We start from the raw sequence: 22,157 nt of genomic DNA, 5'->3' as shown, positions 1-22,157 counted from the left end.
TGAAATTTGTTGTTATTAATCCTACCCAGTTCAAAAGTAATAGCAGTCTGCATAGCTATAACACCAGGAGAAAGGATAATCTTCACTATGCAGGGTTAAATCTGACTTTGGCACAGAAAGGGGTAAATTATGCTGCCACAAAAGTCTTTGGTCACCTACCAAACAGCATCAAAAAGCTGACATATAGTCAATCAACATTTAAAAATAAATTAAAAGAATTTCTAGACGACAACTCCTTCTACTCACTGGCTGAATTTTTAGATATAAATTAAGGGAAGAGAACGAAAAAAAACTAGCTTAAACATTAGAGTCATGCAATATTTTGTGTAATGTAATATCTTGTACAGACATCTTTTATTAACCTGACACATTCCACATTATTACGAAGTGTCGTATTCATGATCTATGGAACCAGTATTAATCTAATCTAATCTAGTCTCGATACAAACGTACCCGTGCTAATCCATACATCAAATGGGCATCTGCCAACTCCGCATTTGTAAACATTGCACTGAGTGCAAAACCACGTTCGTGATGAACACTAACCTGTTGATGCTACGTACTGATGTGCTTGATGCTAGTACTGTAGAGCAATGAGTCGCATGTCAACACTAGCACAGAAGTCAACATTACCTTCCTTCAATTGGGCCAACTGGCGTTGAATCTAGGAAGTACAGTACATACTGACGAAACTAAAGTGAGCTCTAACATGGAAATTAAGCGTTTCCGGACACATGTCCACATGACATCTTTTCTTTATTTGTGTGTGAGGAATGTTTCCTCAAAGTTTGGCCGTACCTTTTTGTAACTCCCTGTACATTGGCTTCCGAAAAGCACTTCATGCAGTACCAAACACACGCTTAAAACAGATATGGGCTATAATGGATAGGGAAGATAATAGATGTGGGGTCTCGGCTGAAATTTGTGACTGGATTGAGCATTTCCATCCAGAGAACACGTGGAATGTTGTCTATGACGGAGAGTCATCGATAGATGTAGAATTAACTTCAGGAGTGCGTCAGGGTAGCGTGCTGTTCATGTTGTACGGGGTGACTCAAAAGTCCGTTAAAATTTGAAGATGCGCTCTTTCACGGAATAATGTAGGTAGAGAAGTAAAACCTGACACACATGCCTGAAATGGCATGGCTTTTTACTGAAACGAGAAGCGAGTGCAAAAACTGCCCGACAGATGGTGCTGGACAGCAACACGTCAGTGACGCCGCATGAGGATCGTATACACACTGAAGAGCCAAAGAAACTGGTATACCCGCCTAATATCGTGTAGCACCCCAACGAGCACGCAGAAGTGCTGCAACACGACATGGCATGCATGGACTCGACTAATGTCTGGAGTAGTGCTGGAGAGAACTGACACCATGAATCGTGCAGGGCTGTCCATAAATCTGTAAGATTAGGACGGATTAGAGATCTCTTCTGAACAGCACGTTGCAAGGCATCCCAGATATGCTCAATAATGTTCATATTGGGGAGTTTGGTGGCCAGCAGAAGTGTTTAAATTCAGAAGAGTGTTCGTGGAGTCACTCTGTAGCAATTCTGGAGGTATAAGGTGGCGCACTGTCCTGCTAGAATTTCCCAAGTCTGACGGAATGCACAATGGACGTGAATGGATGCAGGTGATAAGACTGGATGCTTACGTACGTGTCACCTGTCAGACTCGTATCTAGACATATCAGGGGTCCCATATCTCTCCAACTGCACACGCCCAGAGCCTCCACCAGCTTGAAAAGTCCCCTGCTGACAAGCAGGGTCTATGGATTCATGAGGTTGTCTCTGTACCCGTACACGTCCATCCGCTCGATACAATTAGAAACGAGACTCGTCCGACCAGGCGGCATGTTTCCAGTCATCAACAGTCCAATGTCGAGGTGTTGACGGGCCCAGGCGAGGCGTGAAGTTTAGTGTCGTGCACTCAACGGTACACGAATGGGCCTTCGGCTCCAAAAGCTCATATCGATGATGTTTCGTTGAGTGGTTCGCACGCTCACACTTGTTGATAGCCCAGTATTGAAATCTGTAGCAATTTGCGGAAGGGTTCAACTTTGTCACGTTGAACGATTCTCTTCAGTCGTCGTTGGTCCCGTTCTTGCAGGATCTTTTCCCGGCCGCAGCGATGTCGGAGATTCGATGTTTCACCGGATCCCTGTTATTTCTACTTTGTTATTCGACTTCTAGGATAGAAATTAAAAAATAAGTATTTCAGTGTTTTATGGATATTCAACCCCTAAGGGGACGATTTGGAATTAGAATTAGGGGATGAAAATTTTTATGAAAATATTTCTTTATATTAAAACATTTTAAAATGTATATCTCTGAAAAGTTGTATTTGACTACTAAAGAAGTATGTGTTAGGGGACGAAAGTTTCTATGGAAGTACAACAACAAGAACACAAAAGGCAGGTCTAACAAATGACTCTGACTCCAACTACTAAAATCGCTTTTTCGTTATAAGTACATTCGGAAAAGACCATGCTTCTGTGACTTTACTTATCGTGAAAATTTTAGAAGATGTTGCAGTTCGTGAACAGCCTAAAAATTCGATTAAAGAAAAGGAAAAAAAGGATGTGCGGACCGTACACTCTACACGAGATAAGCAGCGGGCGTTAAGCTAGTTACGTATAAGAGCCAAGCGGGAACAATAAGACCAGATGATAAAGATAGAAGTGCTCAAATGAAAAAGGGCTAAGGTAAGGATGCATTCTTTGTTCTGTACAGTTCAACATGCATTTAGAATAAGCAATAAAATTAACAAAAAGAAAGATCAAGCGTGAGTTTTAAATTCAGGATGAAAGGATATCAGCCAATGACACTGACATCCTCCGTGAAAGTTAGGAAGAATTACAGGCTGCTGAGTCCAGAAAATGTACTGACAGTAAACGAAAGAAAGGCAAAATTATTAATGTGGAGCATAAACTGAACTTAACATCAAAATTGGGGCGTCGTGACAGACGAGGTAAAGGAATTCATATGTCCCTAAAACTAAATAACGGTAAAAGGACAAAGTAAGGAGACACAAGAAAAAGTCACACACAGGCAAAGAGAGCATTCCTCGCGGAGCAAAGACTATTAGCATGAAGCACAGCCTTCAGTTAGAGGAACATACTGGGAAGGGAAGGGGAAGGGAAGGGAATCGAGATCGTGCGAAAACACGAAAAGAACAAATCGAGGTTTGAAATTTTAACCAGGACAATGGCACAAAGGCTGGCGGTCAGGAACTTTGTGAAATATCATCTCCGTCTCTCAAGTGGCTCTGGGAATCTTGAAGGTCTCCTAACTTGTAGGTATCAGAGTATTTACTGTTTCTTGTCTTGTGTTTTTACCCAAACACCAGTTCGAAACGTGTTTTATTGTTATCTTATACGGTACTCATTACATTCATTGTAGCGTAGCCTGTTCCAACTCTGTCGTTGGGAAGAACACGTCAGGTCGCTGGCAGGTGCAGTTGGGCTACCCGTTATGTAGGCTCACGGCACGCATTCTGCGTAAGCGCAAGCGATCTGACACCACCTGCCCGCAGCACGAGGCCAGGACAGCATGGCGGGCACGCGAGCTGCAGCAGCCTTCCATTACACAGGCCAACGAAAAAAATTTTTTTGAGAAATATTTTTTTACTTTATTAGCTGATCTTTATAGATTTTTATGAGCTGAATCCAAATCTAGCCTTAGTTTTTTCGTCCATAGTTTTCGAGCAATATGCTTTTTATTATATAGTATAAAAATCTTATGCTATATGGTAAAGGGAAAATTAATGAAACACTTTGTTACAACTTAAGCATGGTTTGTATTTACAGTAAGCTACTTGAAACAATGATGTGTGTTAATAGAGGTTTCACTTGTCAGCTGGAATTGGTTTGCATTTCCTTTCTCTATTTTTTTCTTTGAAGCATCTTTTTCTACGATGAGTTGCTTGCTGAACTCGGTGAACTGACCATTATGTTGGTGTTCCAGCGGCCTTGGTAGCATTTTACCACCACTAGTTTTGGATGAACCAATAAACAGCCTCCAGTCTTCCTTTTTGTATTCAATACCAAAGTCATTCATCAGACCGGGAATGACTGAGCAGTACACTAAATCACCTTCTTGTTGAAAAAACTTGAAACTACTGCTCTCTCTTTCTATACATGTATATACTGGTTCCAACTGCCAATGAGTTTTTTTCTTTTAATCTAGAGCCAAGCAAGTCAGCTTTTTCTTTCATTAAGTCCAGATCCCTAACCAAATCGTTAAGCTCGGTAGGAGTAAACAACTTCGGCTCTTGACTTTCTGAATTACAATGGAATTCATCATCATCCAGTTCATCTACATCAGATTGTACATCAGAAAATACTTCTTTTGGAATAGAATTTAAATCATCTGGTGATTCAGGAACCGTCAAATCTACATCGTGACCTACTGGTCGGATGACGGACGGAAGGTTAGGGTAGCTTATTGAAAATGGTTGAAATGGCTCTGAGCACTATGGGACTTAACATCTATGGTCATCAGTCCCCTAGAACTTAGAACTACTTAAACCTAACTAACCTAAGGACATCACACAACACCCAGCCATCACGAGGCAGAGAAAATCCCTGACCCCGCCGGGAATCGAACCCGGGAACCCGGGCGTGGAAAGCGAGAACGCTACCGCACGATCACGAGATGCGGGCGGTAGCTTATTACCTTCTTGTTTTTCGAATTATGACCAGTAATATCATCACTGCAAAAGTAGCAATCATCGGAATGATTTCTTGGCTCCCTCCATATAATAGGAACAGCAAATCTAAAGATTTTTTTCTCCGTAAGCTACCATTTTCTCAGATCTTCAACACACACATAACGTACCTTAAGCAGTGCCCAAGATTTATCGTGATCAACAAATTTAGATCCGATGTATAATAGGTAAACCTTTTTCACAAAACCTGTAACGTTTCTTTGGTTTTTTTAATCACAAATTCACCACAAACATAGCAAAAACTGTCAGCAGAGTGTTTACAACCACAATTAGACACTGTACTGAGCACATGTACAGAAAACGGGAAAGTGAGGTTACGTTGACAGTAAACAAAACACCATCTGTTAACACCAAAATAGAATCGACTTTTTTTAGCCAGAAAATGTTTTTCAGCAGTCCTACCAACGTCATCTACATTCATTACACCTCTTTTTTAAATTATTTTAACTATATAACAGCTGCTAAATTCTTTAAAAAATCGCTTAATTTAATAAATTTAACAGTAAAATGTGAAGAAATAGTGGATGATGCAGTTTTTCAAGTATCATATTTGGATTTCCCACCCTAAGAAAATAACAATAAGGTATTTTCGGCAAAAACTTTTTCGATCGTTGGCCTGTGTTATCTGTCAACATTAGAACCAGAGGTTCTCCCATGGCTTTGGCAACAGTATAATTTTGGGAACGAATTTCATGGAGTTTATCCTGCCATTAGGACATATGACCAGTGAATCAGTTTAAGTTAAGTGACATGAATGAAATCAATGGGTATGAAATCAGGTAAATACAACTACGTCCAGAAACGCTGTCACAGTATATTCCTACATTCAGTGTTTTTCATCACTGAATAGATTTAATCATATTTAACTGATTTCACCCCCAACTGATCCGATTCCTTTCATTTCCGTGAAATTAATACAATTAGTGGGTCTGTTGTTTCAGCACATTGTATGACATGGTACCTAGTAACGTATTTAACGAGCAGGGCTATCCCATAGCTGAATGCTTTCAAAACGGGAAGTCTTGTGCAAAAACGTGAGGTATATGGAAGGACTGGGAATAAATTAGGACGTAAAGGCCGAGACTCTCGTGGCTGTTGTTCATGCAGGACAGCAGTATTGAGGACAAATGCGCAGTATGATGATCACTGAGACCACAAGAAAAAAATGCAATGTGTGGTGATCTTGTCTTCGGAATGTGCTCAGTCAGGATGGAACTCCGAACAGAGATAAAATGACGTTAGGGCGCTATGTCAACTAATTATTGCACACAGAACACATATCCGATCATACACAAAGTCACGTAAGTCAAAGAGATTCACAGAAGAGTGTGTAGTGGTAAGTTGACGAACAGTGGAAACCGGGTAATGCATTAGGTCAGAAAAAATAAATTTATTATTAACAGTTACGAGAGCTCCTTGGTTTCATGCAATCAGGTGCATCCTCTGGAACATATACACTGAAGTGCCACAGAAACTGGTATAGGTATGCATATTCAAATAAAGAGAAGCACAATATGGCGCTGCGGTCAGTAAGGCCTATATAAGACAGCAAGTGGCTGGCGCAGTTGTTACATCGGTTACTGCTGATACAATGGCAGGTTATCAAGATTTAAGTGAGTTGGAACGTGGTGTTTGTAGTCGGTGCAAGATACAGCATCTCCGAGGTAGCGATGAAGTGAGAATTCTACAGTATGGCCATTTCAGGAGTGTACCGTGAGTATCAGGAATATGGTAAAACATCAAATCTCCGACATCGCTGCGGCCGGAAAAAGATCCAACAAGAGCGGGACGAACGACGACTGAAGAGAGTCGTTCAACGTGACAGAAGTCCAACTCTTCCGCAAATTGCTGCAGATTTCAATGCTGGGTCATCAATAATTTTCAGTGTGCAAACGTTTCAACGAAACATCATCGATCTACATCTACATCCATACTCCGCAAGCAACCTGACGGCGTGTGGCGGAGGGTACCTTGAGTACCTCTATCGGCTCTCCCTTCTATTCCAGTCTCGTATTGATCGTGGAAAGAAGGATTGTCGTATGCCTCTGTGTGGGCTCTAATTTCTCTGGTTTTATCCTCATGGTCTCTTCGCGAGATATGCGTATGAGGGAGCAATATACTGCTTGACTACTCGGTGAAGGTATGTTCTCGAAACTTCAACAAAAGCCCGTACCGAGCTACTGAGCGTCTCTGCTGCAGAGTCTTCCGCTGGAGTTTATCATTTCCGTAACGCTTCCGCGATTACTAAATGATCCTGTAACGAAGCGCGCTGCTCTCCGTTGGATCTTCTGTCTCTTCTATCAACCCTATCTGGTACGGATCCCACACTGCTGAGCAGTATTCAAGCAGTGAGCGAACAAGTGTTCTGTAACCTACTTCCTTCGTTTTCGGATTGCATTTCCTCAGGATTCTTCCAATGAATTTCAGTCTGGCATCTGCTTTGCGACGATGAACTTTATATGATCATTCCATATATAAACCACTCCTTAATGCGTACTCCCAGATAATTTATGGAATTAACTGCTTCCAGTAGCTGACCTGCTATATTGTAGCTAAATGATAAGGGATCTTTCTTTCTATGTATCAGCAGCACATTACACTTGTCTAAATTGAGATTCAGTTGCCATTCCTTGCACCATGCGTCAATTCACTGCATATCCTCCTGCATTTCAGTACAATTTACCATTGTTACAGCCTCTCGATATACCACAGCATCATCCGCAAAAAGCCTCAGTGAACTTCCGATGTATATTTCGATGTGGGCTTTCGGAGCCGAAGGCCCACTTGTGTACCCTTGATGACTGCACGACACAAAGCTTTGAGCCTCGCCTGAGCACACCAGCACCGAAATTGGACTGTTGATGGCTGGGAACATGCCGGCTGGTCGGACGAGTCTCGTTTCTAATTGTATCTAGCAGATGCATGTGTACAGGTATGGAACAACCTCATGAATCCTTCGACCCTGTATGTCAGCAGGGGACTTTTCAAGCTGTTGTAGGCTCTGTAATGGTGTACTTGGAGTGATATGGGACCCGTGATACGCCTAGATACGACTCTGACTGGTGACATGTACGTAGGCATCCCGTCTGATCACCTGCATGCATTCATGTGCATTGTGCATTCCGACGGACAAGGGTAATTCCAGCAGGAAAATGCGGCACACCCCAAGTCCAGACTTGCTTCAGAGTGGCTCCAGGGACACTGTTCTGAACTTAAACACTTTCGCTGGCTACCAAACTCCCCAGACGTGAACATCATTGAGCACAGCAACGTGCTGTTCGGAAGAGATCTCTACCCTCTTGTACTCTTACGAATTTATGGACAGTCCTGGAGAGTTCATGGTGTCAGTTCCCTCCAGCACTACTTCAGACATTATTCCAGTCCATGCCACTTCGCGTTGCGGCACTTCTGCTTGCTCACGGGGGCCGAACACGATATTAGGCAGGTGAACCAGTTACTTTGGCTCCTCAGTGTATACTTCCGTACGAGTGAAAATGCCAAGTTTCACTGTCTAAGACCCCTACATATATGGTTTGGAAAGCATTTGTATGGACTTTAGAACTCCCTTTACCAATAGAGCAGACTGCTCTGTACAACATACTCCACCGTCATCCACTTTAACATTTGGGACAGAACTAAACGCTGCATTGTTTGACGAATGGTACAACTTAATTCTGGAAACAGTTAAAAGCTGTAAGCATTCGATTCCCAACAACTTCAAGGCAATGAGTCACAGGTGATGTAACATGGCATGACTCCCATTCGTTCAAGTGTTTCAGCTAGTTTTTTTAATTAATGTTAAGTAAAGAGCACAATCCTCTTACGGTCACTCATACCTGTTCGTACACTCTAGAGAAGGAGAAAAAGTCGGAAACGGCTTTTCGCTGGTTTTTGCAGCAATCAGCTGGAAGCCAGTTCGCGATTTCCGGAGCTGTGCCCGCCTTAAGCGGCTGTGACACTTGACTATCTGCCGCTGCTGAGCGCCGTGCTCCGTCTCTCGCCCTACCCGGATAAAAAAATCACAGTCTGACGGAGAGATAAATCAGGCGAGGCTTGTTTAATTCCTGTTGCGTCAGATGACAAATTGTCGCGATGCGCAAACAGTGGCATCACAAAACAACGAAAATTAATCAGCACTGCGGCGCGCTGTGATTTACGCGGGTCGCGCACAGTATTAGCGTGAAAGGAGGAAGAGCGACTCACTGCCGCACTGTATATCCGCTGAAAGCTTGTTACTATCGAAAAACAGCCCTGCATGCAATAAAACGCCTCTATCTATTACATCATATTAATTCATATATGAGAGGGGTGCGGGGGAGATGGTAATGTTCGCCGCGTCCGTGGTATTTTCAATAAAGCCCCCCTGTGTCATTCTAAATGGCGAGTACCTCAGCAAGCTCAGCCTTCATTTGCTTGCCACGGGCTTGGCGAACCCGGGTTTCCTGAGCTGGGGGCTGGTTAACGCCGCCAGTCCACTGTCACCATAAGCGCTGGACATGTTCAGTGAACACCGTGGAATGCGATGGTGGAACGTTGTGTCTCATGGGACCGGGGATCCTTGCTAAACCGTCCAGATCATGAGGATGGTGACAACCTCTACATAAATCCCCTCCCTCAATCTCAAGGTGTGCTCTCGTCAGACTCATGGCTGCTGAGGCGGAACACTAGATATGCGCAACCTCTGAGGAATCTGCCGCACTTCAGTTACACAGGTTGAGGCAGAGCAACTTGCTTAATTGAATTTCGGGCCCTGGAGCGACATCATGTCTGAGGATAGGGTAGGCACATTAGAACGACAGGGCGGAGCGAAAAGTCATAACTCCGATTTGTTTAGTTAGCACCACGCAGCGGACGAAGGTAAAGCCAATGTTTGCTGTCAAAACACACTTTTCTCACGGTTGCTCAGTCACCGCCATGTAACGAACATTGCATACCCATTTCAATATTGCTCCACGTGGTCGTGTTCCCGGCCGGCAATCGATTGTTTCATGGGTAAACTTTGATGATCTGAAAAAAATTATATCTGGGTTTCCACTAATAGCAAGGTCACACAAAACATTGACATGATAAGACTTTCTGATCTGAGATTCACTCAGCACTTTGCCTGCAAAGATATTTTCGATTTGCCTTATATTTATTGAATTCCCATTGCCCGTTTTAGAACATCTAACAATTTTTACATCACGTTGCGGAACATGAGATAGTACGGTTATGCGGGCAACTATGAGTGAGATAGGAAGCACGTGCAATCGTTTAAGACTTACTGTTACCTGTTTTACATTACGAAAATCAGTAGGAACGAATGTAATTTAGTGAAGGTCGTTGAGCGCCCATAAATTTCCCCCTCCCCGAAAAAAAAGGTCACACACAGTTCCGATCTGAAACATTCGTGACATCATCAACAGGAATGAAAATAGCGCGAGAGCATTACAGAAGTGCTAAAGAAAATCAAATGGTGTATGATGCATGACAGGTGCTATGTGCCGCGCAGTCATTCCCTAATAATTCCGGGAACCCACGTTCCTGTACGAGTGAGGTACATGTTACATCCACCATGAAATATGTCGCGCAATAGGAGAAATTCGGAAACATCCAGAGAGGTACTGAAAAACCTTTTTTCCAGCGAAGAAGAAGAAGAAGAGGAGGAAGATGAAATGATGTTGTCGCAGCTTGTAGCACCCGCCACAGACTCTGCCGTGTGTCGAGGAGCGTAGACACTGACGAAGTCTCACATTATCAGGTTTCAGGCTTGGTACAAGGGCAATGTAAAAATCGAAGTGAGTCTATTAATACAGTAATCTTCTCACAGTTACAAGCAGCCACGACATTGAGAAATGACTTGAGCCATCGCGACTCAGCCTTCCTGTTGTTTCCCTAAATTATTTCAGGCAAACTACAGAATGCTTCTCACGAAACGGACGCGGGCTATTTTTTACGACATCGTTGGCCAACTTTGTTCGCAGTGACGGCAACGTTGACGTCGTGTTATTCCATAACCTTTGTTCCTCACTTCACGGTGTTAGGTAATAATTTCACGTTTATGATTGCACACAGAAGAACATAACAAACTTTTTTTTTTTACTGCAGAGCTGGTTTCGGAATCCCATCAAATTTTCAACTGATCTTACATAAATTGGAAGCATATGTCTGCAGTAATTTAAATATAACAGCAAGTAAGCGCTTTGATTACATTTACGATGCTGTTCCAAAGAACACATGGCGTTGGAGGAACATGAAAAATAACTAGTCAACTTACATTTACGACACTGCGGCGGTAAAGTGAATCGCAACTGAACAGTAACGCCCCCGTCGTATTTGCTTGAGGTACACCCGACGCCAGTTTCGTTCCTGACCAAGTCTCTCCATTAAGAAGAACTGACTGGGTTCTGGTTGCTTGAGAGTCTTCAGTACACTCGCAGATCTATTCGCATATTCAATAAACACGCATTTTCTTTCCGAGTAGCCATATGGAGCTGTAATATCAAGGCATTCTGGAAGTCAAGAAACACACCATCAATCTGAACACCACCAACTACAGCTTTCAGGAGCTCGTGAAGGAAAAGGGCATGCTGAGTTTAAAACGATCAGTGCTTTGCGAAATACATGTTGTGTCCAATAAAACGAGCTAGCTAGCTCGCGAAAGTCTCATCTGTTCTGCCAGTCCCCTTAAAAGAGTGGAACGCCGTGCGTCGTTTTCCTGCCACGTGAGCTTCTCTGTTTTCCAGCAGCCCTTGATGCACTGCTGCTAAAATTGAGGCCAACAGCCCCCCCCCCCCCCTCCCACCACCACCCCACACGTGCAAGATACGGAAGAACAGGTATCCCATCAATGTCGTTTCCGACTCTCTACCGTCGACAATATGGGTCCACGAATATAGTGTCACATAACACAAACGGGGAGGAGCTACATCTACATCTACATTTATACTCCGCAAGCCACCCAACGGTGTGTGGCGGAGGGCACCTTACGTGCCACTGTCATTACCTCCCTTCCTGTTCCAGTCGCGTATGGCTCGCGGGAAGAACGACTGCCGGAAATCCTCCGTGCGCGCTCGAATTTTTCTAATTTTACATTCGTGATCTTCTCGGGAAGTATAAGTAGGTGGAAACAATATATTCGATACCTCATCCAGAAACGCATCCTCTTGAAACCTGGACAGCATGCTACACCGCGATGCAGAGCGCCACTCTTGCAGAGTCTGCCACTTGAGTTTGCTAATCATCTCCGTAACGCTATCACGCTTACGAAATAACCCTGTAACGAAACGCGCCGCTCTTCTTTGAATCTTACTATCTCCTCCGTCAACCCTGGTACGGAACCCACACTGATGAGCAATACTCAAGTATAGGTCGAACGAGTGTTTTGTAAGCCACCTCCTTTGTTGATGGACTACATTTTCTAAGGACTTTCCCAATGAATCTCAACCTGGTACCCGCCTTACCAACAATTAATTTTATATGATCATTCCATTTCAAATCGTTCCGCAAGCATACTCCCAGATATTTAACAGAAGTAACTGCTACCAGTGTTTGTTCCGCTATCATATAATCATACAATAAAGGATCCTTCTTTCTATGTATTCGCAATACATTACATTTGTCTATGTTAAGGGTCAGTTGCCACTCCCTACACCAAGTGCCTATCCGCTGTAGATCTTCCTGCATTTCGCTACAATTTACTAATGCTGCAACTTCTCTGTATGCTACAGCATCATCCGCGAAAAGCCGCATGGAACTTCCGACACTATCTACTAGGTCATTTATATATATTGTGAAAAGCAATGGTCCCATAACACACCCCTGTGGCACGCCAGAGGTTACTTTAACGTCTGTAGACGTCTCTCCATTGATATCAACATGCTGTGTTCTGTTTGCTAAAAACTCTTCAATCCAGCCATACAGCTGGTCTGATATTCCGTAGGCTCTTACTTTGTTTATCAGGCGACAGTGCGGAACTGTATCGTACGCCTTCCGGAAGTCTAGGAAAATAGCATCTACCTGGGAGCCTGTATCAAATAATTTCTGGGTCTCATGAACAAATAAAGCGAGTTGGGTCTCACACGATCGCTGTTTCCGGAATCCATGTTGATTCCTACATAGTAGATTCTGGGTTTCCACAAACGACATGATACTCGAGCAAAAAACATGTTCTAAAATTCTCCAACAGATCGACATCAGAGATATAGTTTTGCGCATCTGCTCGACGACCCTTCTTGACGACTGAGACTACCTGTGCTCTTTTACAATCATTTGGAACCTTCCGTTGCTCTAGAGACTTGCGGTACACAGCTGTTAGAAGGGGGGCAGGTTCTTTCGCGTACTCTGTGTATAATCGAATTGGCTACAATGACTTCGGATACGTCTGACGAGAAACTTGCTTCTAGTTATCTAAAACTGAATGCTGAGAGAGGGAGCCAGATAAACGCTACTTCAGGTAACGTGCGTCACTCACCTTTACATCTGCGTGACGCCGCTTCTCGACCTGCCAATGAAGTGTTTCATGAGCGATGCCTTGCTGGGTGCAGGAGGAGCGAAGCAGCGAGAACGCGGGTACTTCTTCTCGTTCCGAAGAGAAGGCGGCCGTGCTGCCGCAATCACACTTAAGAGAGCTGTGTCGCCTCGCACCGCGCACCGCCTGCAGACTGCAGGAGACAGATACGAGGCCCGCCGGCTGTAGCCTTCCGGCGCGGACGCTGTCGCAATCTGGACAGATCCGGTGACCCCAGCGCCACGGGACCTCACAGCCCCTGTACGACTGCGCTCCTGCTGCTCCGCACCTCCACATCCCTTCTCGCTTCTTTTACATCAGCATTTGCCTCTTGTATTCAGGTACGCCGGTAATCTTCCCTCCACACTATTTTCAGTCAATGGCGACTGGAATATATCCTTCGAAAATTTAAATGTAACAGTGGTGCAATACCTGGGTGAGACCGGGGGGGGGGGGGGGGGGGGGCAGATTTATCCACAACTTGTACGTTAATCAGAATGAAGTTATAACAGAAGGAAGTGAGATAGTGTTGAAACCTATACCCCACGCTATTCGATCTGCATTGCTGAGCAAGCAGTACAGGTAACGAAATGCAAATTTCTAAACGATTTTAAATTTCATGGAGAAGAATGAAAACTTTGACATTTTCCGAGGACACTATACGAGGGGCGTTCAGTAAATAATGCACGTTGATTTTATTAAGGATTCCAATACACCATATTATTCCCCACTCTTTCGGCATAGTCTCGTCCAGTGCGACGGCCTTACACCACCTTACTGGGAGGCCCAGTATGCCCGCATGTTACCACTGTGCTGGTCGAAGTCGGCGCCAACGCCTTGCTGCAGAAGTTTCACTGGGAAGCCATTACACATCCTCCGCAAAGTCCCGATCTCTCACTAGGTGACTTCTATATTTTTGGAGCCCTGAAGAAAGGCACTCGCGGCCGTCGTTTAGCTTTGGACGAAGAGGTGCACGCCAGCGTACGATCACGATTCCGTAGACAACCGCAAACATTTTTCCATGAAGGCATTGACCGTTTTGTCTCACAGTGGGAGGAATGTCTTAATAGTTACGGCGATTACTTTTAAAATAATAAACAGTCTACTTATTTTTTCCATCCGCATCGCTTTTATCTGACTGCCCCTTACACGCGTTTCTACAACTGTGTGTTTCAGAAGAACGTTGCCTAATGCTCCATCCAGAACTCTCAACAACATCTGTTGTTCTGGCTTATTTAGATCCCGTGACCTTCATTTCGTACCAGTTTGCAATTTCTTAAGTTTTAACTGACAGTTCATAACGAATAGTTTTTGATCAATATCCACATCTCCAACTGGAAAACCGAGCGAGGTGGCGCAGTGGTTAGCACACTGGACTCGCATTCGGGAGGGCGACGGTTCAATCCCGTCTCCAGCCATCCTGATTTAGGTTTTCCGTGATTTCCCTAAATCGTTTCAGGCAAATGCCGGGATGGTTCCTCTGAAAGGGCACGGCCGATTTCCTTCCCAATCCTTCCCTAACCCGAGCTTGCGCTCCGTCTCTAATGACCTCGTTGTCGACGGGACGTTAAACACTAACCACCACCACCATCCAACTGGAAATGTTTTACAGTTTAAGAGCTGGTTTCGGTATTTCTGTATACGATTACATTGCCACTCTGAAATTATCCAGTGTCTCCAGGTCTCTTCGATGAATACAACTTTCTTTCATGAGTCCTAAACCGAGTGTTAACAATCATTGAATTACGCTCTGTTCAAAATTCTACCAGTGTTGTGTACATAGTTCCGAGTAGTCTGCGCGTACACAACTTTCCCACTAGAGCGCGCCCCGCTGAGCACAACAGCGCAGGCGCAGCGCTCGTCCGTCTCCGCACTACGAGATGGCGCTGTCTTAGAGACGGACCAAATTCTGCTTCCGCAGATCGGCGTATTAATATATAACGCAGCCAATGAGATTGCTGCTAACGTAGAACCGTTTCTCCTCGCGGATCACACTCGAGCAGTGATACTTGAACGCGCGAGGTATTATAACGAGTGTACAGACCTCCGATTAGTCAGTCTGCATTTGTCTGTACCAGTCTATAGTCAAGTTTCAGTCTGTGCCTAATAAGATTATCATATTCTTGTACATAGCCATGAAGAGAAATGTATAGACACTTTGTCAAGTACCAGAGATACGTGAGAATAAGATTAACGTACTAAGACCAAAGGAACTTCAGATTGTCCATTGTAAACTGCATCCAGAATCAAGTTACGTAATATCTATGCCTTTTTATTATTTTAATAAATGTGTGTGAAAATTAATCAAGTTCTTTTTAAAGTTGGTCACCGTCAATCTGCTACTCTAAGCGTGCAAGTGGCATTTCTATCGTCTGACCTAATGGCAGAAGATAAACACGCCACGATAAGACCACGAGACATATTGCTGACAGTCGCCTACTTCGTTAGAGTGACAAGTCAAATAATCTGATGGTGTGTGTACAGAAGGTCTTACAGTACGCACACCACAACCGGGTGGGGTCCTCATCAATTCCTCCACACCAGTCCATTTTCTGCTGCTATTTTTCCTTCTCGTCCTTTTCTAGTAACGAAATTCAGCCCGCCATCACGAAATAATTTTCCTCGCCCTTAGCTATCTGAATGAGTTCTTTTATCTCATCACACATTCTTTGAAGCATATTAATTTGTACTACTGTGGTGGATGTTGGTTTCGTGTCTGTCTTGGCTACGATAATGCGTTCATTATGCTGTTCACGGTACCCTATTTGATGTTGTATTTATAACCCTAAATTGACCTGATCAGAAATCCTGTGCTTTCTGCCTCTACACTTCACTAATTACCAGTGTATATAATTTTAAACTATTCATATCCGTTTTTAAATTTTCGAGCCTCCATACCTGATTACGGAATTTAAAATTTGGACGCTCCGACCTATAATGCTAGTGTTGTTTTTCCTGATGTTGACATCGTCATGAGCGGTCCCCACCTGGAGATCCCAGTAAGGGACTATTTGACCTCCGCAATATTTTACCCAAGATGATGGCACATTAATTTTACCACACAGAAGAGCTCAATTCCCTCTGTAAAAAATATTGGCTGTAGTTTCCCCTTGCTTTTATCCGTTCGCAATACCAGCACAGCCAGGCAATGCTGGCTAACGTTAAAAGAGCAGATCAGTCAGTGATACAGACTTTGCCCCTTCAAGTATTGAAATGGCTGCTGCCCAGAAATTGTTTGTGTGGGTGTCGTCTTTCAAGGAAGTTATAATATGAACATTAACAGAAGTAAAACAGTGGTACTGGATATAAACAGATAGGTTTATAAGGTCATTGTCAGTCTCATTAAAATCCTTCTGCGTGTACTACCGCGTCATCCAAAACATACATCAGATTCTAAAATACTAAAATAAACAACGTTTAGATAAAGTTGTAGCGCCCTTCCTCGAGGCATAGACCGATTAGCTGGGGAAGAGATGCTTCTGTGTATTGTATTTCTAACTCTGTCTTAAGACCAGCGAGTTAACTTTTCTTAGAATTGTAGGGTGGCCCTAAAACGCCCTGGCCGGTGGTACGAGAGGGGGAGGAGATACGTATCAAATTACTGTGGGTTACGCGAGTACTAGTAATTGGTAGCCCGCCACGAATCAGCCACAAGTGCACCACCGGGAGCTGTTCTTTTCTTTCCCCCAGCGGTGCAAGGCCATCAGTGATCGAGTGAGCAATGCGATCTGCCGATGAGGCAGCAAACCGGTTTCCCGAAGCAGCCACAAGATCCACGCTTTAGCAGAGCCTACTCAACAACACAGGAGTATACAAGGTAGACTGCGGAGTGCGGTGCCGCCTACATGAGGGAAAACGGAAAGACCTGTTACCAACAGTACAGCAGATCACGAGTGCCATATTCAGTGGGGGCGGCGGAACAAATCGACGCTAGCGGGCACCGTCGCCATTGTGAGCACCGTACAAAGTCCCAAAAAGCCGAAGACCTGCAAGGCAGCCATGGGCAAGCGCTCGCGAAATAAGAGAGATAACTGAAATGTTGTAGTAGCCTCACCAAGGCTACTACACATCTTGCGTGCTCAATGTGCTGCCCGGGTGGGGGCCGAGGTTCCGCCTGTCTCGGAACTACTCGGTACTTCTCGGCTTTGCTCGGTCCTTCTCGGTACAGCTCGACTTATCATTTAGCAGTGCGATGCGATACTCTCTTCCAGCATTTGATGCGACTTATTTTGGTCGGCACTACATTTCGTCAGAATCGTGGTGTAAGTACTGTATATCCTTCGCTACTTCTTCATGGTCTAAAGTAAGTTCACAAGTCCAGCGATTGTGCAAAAAGAGGCAGTCTACAGATGTACTGTCGCAAACCTTTAAAAATGAATGGGAATCACAGAGGAGAAGAATGAGAACTCTCACTATCTAATATCGACGGCTGCCACAAATATGGTACGAAACGGCATTACAAGACCACACAGAAAGAATTTAATGATCCAGTCTACGATAAAAGAGGCAAACATTATAGCGATCAACAGACGATCTGTACGGGATTCATTATTCTGTACATCAAAAAGCTCTTTGTGCCAAATATTGTGGCTTGGAACGTGATGGAATTGGTGGCTTGAATAGTCAGTTTTTTCAAGTCACACGCATCGTCAGTCGCAAAGTCAAAGGAGATTATCCTGGGAGAAATTTCGATTTCAGACCCGCTATTGTTGAATTTCTGAAGCAAAAAGGAAAGCAAGAACGAAAATTAAAAGATAATGAATGGATTGCGGACCTTGCATTTTAAATAGCGTTGGTTACAGGCTGTTGTCAGTGAGACATTCAAAGGTGGCAAACAACTTCTTTCCCATTTCACGGCGGAAGTGAATGCATTGTGTAAGGGGCAACCTCTGACAAGGAACGTCGTCCATTCCCCTAAGCACACTGGCGTTAAAGAGAACGCCAATTTTGAACAATCCGTAATGGCACTGAACGAATTGCACGAATCATTTTCTAAAAGTTTGAGAAAAATACCAGTCTTACATCTATTTCTGAACACTTTTCGGACCATTTTCTATTTCAGTTCAAAGTTACCCTGTGCATCTGCAGATGGAACTGTTTGATATGCAATGTAATTAGCCATTTAAAAGACAAATTTTTTTAGGTTACAATTTCCCAGGAGTAATACATTGTTTTCCTTGAGAAGAGATTCTGCGTCTTTATAATGAGGTTGCAAACGTGATATAATATAATGTTTCGATTAACATATGTACACGAAAGGTTTTTTTTTCAGTTATGAAACTAAATGAGTCATAATGTAGTGGCAAACCAAACGATAAAAAACTGCGAAATTTTCTGCCTCTGTCTATATGCTGACAGTTTGTGCCAGATATAAATCTGATTATGTCTTCAGCGCGCCAAAAATAATTGAATAATACAAAAATTTGTTTTGTTTATGGTCCAATTTGCTGCAAAATATGAAATACGAAACAAAACCACATTCTGCATGCAGCAGTTTCGCAGTTTCCCTTCCTTTCCCCTCTTCCTGCCCAAACAGCATGGGGTGATAGAGGGGAAAGCGTGCTCTCAGGCGAGAGAGATTGGCACCGACCGGAGGCATTTTAGGGCCAAAAAAATTCTAAGAAGTGTGACGCAACTAATCGTAAAACATCGTCAGAAATGCAACATGCAGAAATACGCACTCCTCAGCTAAGTCGTCTGTTGTCCATGTTTCATAGAACTCCGTTATTTCGCAGTGACACATAACGCGAAAATTACTTTCGTCCTCAAGTTTTCTACACCGGTGTATTAGAGATGTCCAGATTACGTGGTTCTTAGTGTATATTCCATGCATAGAAACGATGACTTCGATAAATAGTAACATGTGAAGTGACGAAAACTGAACATAACAGTTAATTATCAATCGAATTACAGTTTCTATGAAACAGAGTACTCCCTTCTAATTGCATTCTACAGCTTTTGGAAATAGGAGCACACTCATGCAGCACCCGCCAATATTTCACTTTAAAGAAATTGACAAAATGTAGGCGGTCTCAAAAAACGTCCCAGTTATTTTCAAGGGAAACCTCAAATGTGTAGATGAATTTTTGTAATCGTAATCGGCCCCAAACAAATCCCATTCTGGCCTGCCGACGTTATACTGGGTACTCCAAGTGCTCTTATTAGTCTCACCCCACCTCAGTTTCACCCTCCATCTCATCAACAACGAAACCCTCACTCACACTTGAGTCATGCGCGTCGGAAGGCTCCTGAATGACCAAGGACCCATATGTTTCCCATACAGAGAGAGCAGGGCGCACCGGTATGACTCAGTGGCTAAGTGGGTACGTGTCAGAATACAAACGTCACAGTGCGGGGTTCAATCCCGGCACTTTTACCGCCACTTATCGCTTCTTTTAAGTGTCGTAAAGTTTATACATATGCGACATGCCTATCTAAACCGTTGTCCGGAGTTCGCATCAAACTGCAAGTCCCCAAGAACTGGCTGGGTTTGTCGGTTCTAAAGCTGGAGGAAGTGAAGTGCACACAAGTGGTGGACAAGTACATCCCTTTTTCCTAGATCTGCGAAAGGCGTTCGACACTGTACCACTCCGTCGATTTCTACCTAAAACATAACGAGTGTCTTCGCAAATAAGCGACTGCCTCAAGGAATATTTGACTAATAGAACCCAGTACGCTACACCTCACATGGAATGTTGCACGAAGGCGGGATTACATCGCGTGTGCCCAAACGAGGCGAATGGGACTTCCAACGTGCTCAATACGCACAAACATTTTATAAGAGAGGATCAACAGCACTATAATGTTTCTCGCTGACGAAGCGGTTGTGTGAGGCAAAATATCGTCGTTGGACGCACAATTCGAAATGCAGAAAGACTTGGACAATATTTACGTTTGGCACAGTGGACAAATGAATGGATTTAAAACTGTTGGGCGCTGAGCGGCGTGGTAATACTGGTGTATGACTAGTCACTCTTGTTAAAACGAAAAGTAACGTACAACCACATCAATAAAGAATTTCACATACAAATTCTAGGATATCAATTCATACCGTTGTCATATATCAATAATAGTAACAAAACAGTGGATGGCTTTAAGACAGCTGGTTGATCACGGATGGAACAGGATGAACCAGTAAAAAAACTTCGCCCAGTTGAATCGGGCAGGTCTACTGACGTCACACAGAATATCAACAGTTTTCCAGCCAGTGTTACGTCATCGTATAAAGTTAAGGGTAAATTCCTCGGCAAACCAAAGACTTCCCTCCTATCAGGATACAACACACACGACGTGAAAACACGGTGTATCTTGAGTGTGGCGCTGCAAACCCTGTATTCCGGCAGGTCTTCATGCGTCACTGGGCAGAGTTAAATGCGACGGCGAGTTAGAACCACTACCTCGCTTCTTGGGACTTCGAAATGAAGTGCAACATGGTCGAAACGTCCGTTTGACCGACAGCACCTGGTCGTTGCCCACTTTCAGCACCTGTCTTTCGCAGCGAGCGAACACTCTCTTTGTCACCCAAGACACGACAGCCTGTAGTGTGACTCTGAAAGGAATCATTTCTGGAGATGAAACATTATCACAGACAACCCGAGAAGAACAAAGTACAAAAACCAACTGATTCTTACTGACTTATCCACGTTTTATTTCAATGAAATCAGTAAGGACTTTTCTTAGTTCCTTTTCTCTTGCACTATACACTGCCGCAAGAAAATAGTACACCCCTTTAGATGTTTCCAATTCACTCAAGATTTATTGTTGCAACAGTGCATATGGAGTACATGAAATGATTACTTTTCCAGATCAATAGCACAAGCGGCTCTGCGGTACCAGGCATCGACCAATGCCTCCACGGGCGGTATTGCACACGCTGTCTCTGGCATCCAGTCGATCGGAGAGATGGTGAATTCTTTCCTGGGGTACGTTACGCCACACCTGCTCGACCTGTTCACGTAGCTCTGTAAGTGTTGTTGGTTGACGAGTAGCACGAGCCACTTCTCGTCCCGTCATATCCCACACATGTTAGAGTGGAGACACGTCCGGAAATCGTGCTGGCCGAGAAAGCTGCTGCAACGTCGTGCAGAGAACATTGAGTTCCACGGGCAATGTGTGGACGAACATTATTCTGCCGAAACAATACATCATATTCGTGCTGCAAGAACGGCAAAAGAACGGGTGTAACATCATTCTGCACGTACCGAGCACTGGTTAGTGTCCCCTCCAGAAACACCGAAGGTGAAAGACTTGTAGCTTACGGTCTAGAGGTGTGTGTTTGCTTAGTCCCACTGCTAATAAATGGTTCGCAACAGTTTCTTGTTGACACTTCTGGGCTCACTAGCCCTCTCATCTGTGTTGTAAATTTGGAAATTTGTGGTAAGATCCTATGGGATCAAACTGCTGAGGTCATCGGTCCCTAGACTTACACACTACTTAAACTAACGTATGCTAAGGACAACACACAAGCATGCCGAAGGCAGGACTCGAACCTCCGACGGGTGGAGCCGCGCGGACAGTGGCAATGTGCCCTAGACCGCGCGGCTGTGTTTTGTGGTAGCTGTACGATCTGCCACAGCCCCCCTTACAATACGACGATCCTAGCTGCCGTCTGTGGTTCGTGGACGTCCAGAACTTCATCTGCGGCTGTGAGAATGTTCACGTGACCACTGACTCCAGCACCGTTGAACAACCGACGCAGCACGCCCCACTTGTGTGGCAATTCTCCGAAAGGACCATTCTGCCACTCGGAAGGCCACAATTTGACCCCTTTAAAACTCGCTCAGTTGGCTTTAGGAAGCACGAGTGCGTATCCGTGGCATGATTGCCTCCTTGCTTCACACGTTTGTTTGCACCACAGGAGCCTTCAAGCCGTAAGCGCTCTCGCAGCTAAAGGACTACGCTATCAGTTGGCGGGCGACGACAAAACTATTATCATTGCAT

The 22,157-nt window shown here is 44.2% G+C and overlaps 1 protein-coding gene across 3 annotated transcripts in view; it reads right to left on the bottom strand.

Moving 5' to 3' along the window:
- The window catches only part of LOC126273160 (trichohyalin-like), a 1,218,599-nt gene that overhangs the window by 418,340 nt on the left and 778,102 nt on the right, over positions 1-22,157 (bottom strand). Inside the window, exon 1 of one of the 3 annotated variants that reach the window (XM_049976629.1) lies at positions 13,182-13,480. The exons of 1 other annotated variant lie outside the window; for it this stretch is intronic. The gene's annotated coding sequence lies outside the window, so the exon portion shown is untranslated. Of the gene's footprint in view, positions 1-13,181; positions 13,481-22,157 lie in introns of those variants that run through there. One more of the 3 variants, XM_049976628.1, reaches the window with a different exon arrangement.

This window comes from Schistocerca gregaria, chromosome 5 (assembly GCF_023897955.1).
Source record: "Schistocerca gregaria isolate iqSchGreg1 chromosome 5, iqSchGreg1.2, whole genome shotgun sequence".
NCBI classification, from domain to species: domain Eukaryota; kingdom Metazoa; phylum Arthropoda; class Insecta; order Orthoptera; family Acrididae; genus Schistocerca; species Schistocerca gregaria.
The sequence above is the reverse complement of the archived record's forward strand: the minus strand, read 5'-3'. Positions and strand labels throughout refer to the sequence as shown.